Raw genomic sequence first — 4099 nt, 5'->3', positions numbered from 1 at the left:
AAAGAAAGAAAGAAGGAAGGAGGAAGGAAGGAAAGAAAAGAAAGAAAGAAAGAAAGAAAGAAGAGAAAGAAAGAAAGAAAGAAAGAAAGAAAGAGAAGGAAAGAAAGGAAGAAAGAAAGAAAGAAAGAAAAGGAAAGAAAGGAAGAAAGAAAGAGAAAGAAAGAAAGAAAGAAAGAAAGAAAGAAAGAAAGAAAGAAAGAAAGAAAGAATGAAAGAAAGAAAGAAGAAGGAAGAAAGAAAGGAAGAAAGAAAGAAGAGGAAGAAAGAAAGGAAGGAAGAAAGAAAGAAAGAGAAGAAAGAAAGGAAGAAAGAAAGAAAGAGAAAGAAAGAAAGAAAGAAAGAAAGAAAGAAGAAAGAAAGAAAGAAAGAAAGAAAGAAAGAAAGAAAGAAATTATGAATGCTTGCAACAAAGTCCTACTGAAGAAAATAATGATACATATATTTTTGGTTATTTAAAAAAAATGAGGGAATGGTACCTGGTGATGCTCAGGGCTGACTCCTGGCTCTACACTCAGGGATCACTCCTGGCGATCCACAGGGAACCACCTCTAGTGCCAGGGAGTGAAGTGAACCCAGGTGAGTTGAGGCAAGTACCCTACTGTCTCTACCTGCTATACTGTCTCTCCAGTTTCCCTTCCCCTGTTCCTGTTTTTCATTTTTTTTTTGTTGCTTTTTTTAAATTGTTTTTGTGGGGGAGGGTCACACCTGGCGATGCTCAGGGGTTACTCCTGGCTTTGCACTCAGGAATCACTGCTGGGGATACTCGGGATACATATGGATGCCAGGGATCAAACCCGGGTCTGGCTGCTTGCAAGGCAAACACCCTCCCTCCGTACTAGGGCTCCGGAGCCACCTGCTTTTGTTTTAGGTTCGAAAGGCTGGTGGTGATGGTTTAAAGGGCAGGAGCACATCCTTTACTTGCTGGTCCCTTTTTACCTGCTTGATTCCTGCCAGCCTGAGCACTGCTAGAAATAGCCTGTGCACTGCGTTAAGAACAGTCTTGGGCCTGGAGTGATTGCACAGCGGGGAGGGCGTTTGCCTTGCACACGGCCGACCCAGGTTTGATTCCCAGCATCCCCATATGTCCCCCAGCACCGCCAGGAGTAATTCCTGAGTGCAGAGCAGGAGTAACCCCTGTGCATCGCCGGGTGTGACCGAAAAGCAAAAAAAAAAAAAGTCCTGGGTCCCACTAGTAAAACCCCCCGGAGCAAAATAAACAGAAGCACCAAGGGTGGGGATGTGGCTCTGCTGTGAGGCACACACCTTGCAGATAAAGAGACTTGGGTTCCATTCCCAGCAGGACGGGACCTAGCTGGGCACCACGGTGGGGGGAGGGGTCGAAACACTTCCAAGAGCACCCCGCCCCCCACCCCGCCAAAACCCATGAGTCTGTATATGCCCTCAAAGGGGCTGGAGAGACGGTACAGCGGGTAAGGCACATGGCGGGCCCGGGTTCGATTCCCTGAACTCTGCCAGGAGTCAGCCAGGAGTAATGCCAGGTGTGGGCCAGGTCAAAAGAAGTCAAAAGAAAGCAAAACACACAACACTCTGGCATCCATGGATACAGATGGATCCAGATAGCAGCTGCTCGGCTCGGGACAGGCACGGGACAGAGGGAGGTTTCCCTGTCCCCCGCGTCTTCCGTGCGGTCAAAAAGCCATGTTGTGTAAGCCCCAAGCATGTCCAGGTGTTATTTCTGCACTTGAGGCGACAATGGCTCAGTGACGAAGGGGCAGGTATCAGATTCCTGGTGTTGTCACCGCAGCAGATCGCTCTGGTTCCTTCTGCAGCCTCTGGGCAGCTGCCGCCCCGGGGACACAGGCTGGACACCCAGCAACACCCTCAGGAAGATCAGACGCTGGATTTCAGGCACCTGGAGGGCCCATGTACCTGTCAGATCTCGGAGATCAATGTGTCACCCTCTTGGGTGACAGCTCACAGGGGACAGGATGATCCCTACACTTGGATTGCCCCTAGTTTTTTTTTAATTTTTTAATTTTAATTTTAATTTTTTTTTCTTTTTGGGTCACACCTGGCGATGCACAGGGTTACTCCTGGCTCTGCACTCAGGAATTACTCCTGGCAGTGCTCAGGGGACCATATGGGATGCCGGGAATCGAACCTGGGTTGACCACGTGCAAGGCAAACATCCTACCCGTTGTGCTATCGCTCCAGCCCCCTTAATTTAATTTTTTAATTTTTTAATTTAGGGTCACACCTGGCAATGCACAGGTTTACTCCTGGCTTTGCACTGAGAATCACTCCTGGGCAGTGCTCAGGGGACCCTATGGGATGCTGGAATCAAACCCGGGTTGGCCGCATGCAAGGCAAATGCTCATCCCTGCTGTCTATAGCCCCTGATTGTCCCTAGTTTAGGGATGACGGAGGAATGGGAGTTTTTCCTCAGGCCTGGGGATAGGATTCAGGACCCATATTGCTGAGAATCAATCCATGGACTTGAGATTTTTTTTTCCCATTTGGGCCTGCAGTGCTCAGGGATCACTCCTGGCTCAGTGCTCAGGAATCATTCCTGGTGGTGCTCCGGGCACCTTATGGATGCTGGGGATCAAACCGGGTCGGCTGTGTGCAAAACTAGTGCCCTACCCGCTGTACTATCTCTCCAGGCCCTGGACTCTGAGGCTTTTAAACCTGGGTGCAGGGGGGCCCTAATTCCTATGATCTATGCTGCTCCTGTCTTGGGGGTCAAATGCTTTAACGAGACCATCCCGGAGAGAAAAGTTCTGAATGAATTCCCGTTCCCACTTCGCTGCTGTTTTGCTTTGCCTTCTCACAAACAGGCATATCTTTGCAGGGGGAGGTGTGTGTGTGTGTGTATGTGTGTGTGTGTGTGTGTGTGTGTGTGTGTGTGTGTGTGTGGTTTCAGCAGGAAAATGAAGAAACAGTCAGTCTCGCCTGGGAGCTGTGCTCCCCAGAGGGAGGGAAGAGGAAAATAATGAGCCAGAGCAGGAATCGTGGCTGATACCCGCTCTCTCTGAAGAAGAAATGTTAGTGCCAGAGCGATAGGACAGCAGCAGTTCGGGCGTTTGCCATGCACGCAATGGACCCTGGCATCCCACGTGATCACCCAAGCTGGCCAGAGTGATTCCTGAGTATCCCGAGCACAGAGCTAGGAGTAAACCCTGGCACCACTTGATATAGCCCCACCCCTTAAAAAAAAACCTGTTTAGGCCACCGTGTCTGGGGGTGCTGGGAACCAGGAGTGCAAAGCCCGCAGTGTGTCTCGGGCTGTGCAGAGTTGGGGTCTGGCCTCACACATGCCAGGCACATGCTCCCCCACTTAAACCCCCTCCGCAGCCCCCAGCTCGCCCTTAAGAGCACAAGAGGCAGTCAGGAGGGCCAGCGATGGCCTGGTCACCTCGGTCCGAGTGCCCTCCTCCTCTTGTTAGCTCGGGAAACTCCCTGTTCTCCAAGACCAAGGGGATGCCAGTGTGTCGGAGTTTCAGTCTCCTGGGGTGGGGAGTGTTTCCTCCCCCGCTGTCTGCAGCCCCCCCTCCCTCTCCCCACCCCCACTCCCTGGCTCCTGACCACTGGAGTCCTCGTCTCCCTGACTGCAGCCTTGCTCATCTCCAGCCTGCCTGCGCCCAGGCAGGGCTGTATGTGGGCTGGGCCAGCATGGCGGGTCCTCTGCCCCTTCGCTCTCCAGGCCTGCACTTCTCTCTCTCTGTCCTCTTTGGCCCCTTGATGGCTCAATTGGGAAGGAAAAACAGCCCTTGTCAAGCTTTCCTCCCTCCCACCCTCCTGCCCTCCTTTCTCCTCATGCTGCTCCTTCCTTCCTTCCTCCTTCTTCCTTCCTTCCTTACCTTCCTTCCTCCTTCCTTCCTTCCTTCCTTCCTTCTCTTCCTTCCTCCCTCCTCCCTCCCCTCCTCCTCCTTCCCCTTCCTCTCCTCTCTTCCTCCTTCTCCTTCCTTCCTTCCTTCTTCCTTCCTTCCTTCTTCTTCTCCTCCTCCTCCTTTCCTCCCTCCCTCCCTTCCTCTCTTCCTTCCTTCATTCCCTCCTTTCTTTCCTTCCTTCCTTCTCTTTTCTTTCCTTCTTTGCCTTCCTTTCCTTTGTTCCTTCCTTTCCTTCCTTCACTTCCCTT

This window comes from Sorex araneus, chromosome 6 (assembly GCF_027595985.1).
Source record: "Sorex araneus isolate mSorAra2 chromosome 6, mSorAra2.pri, whole genome shotgun sequence".
Lineage (NCBI taxonomy): Eukaryota > Metazoa > Chordata > Mammalia > Eulipotyphla > Soricidae > Sorex > Sorex araneus.
The sequence above is the reverse complement of the archived record's forward strand: the minus strand, read 5'-3'. Positions refer to the sequence as shown.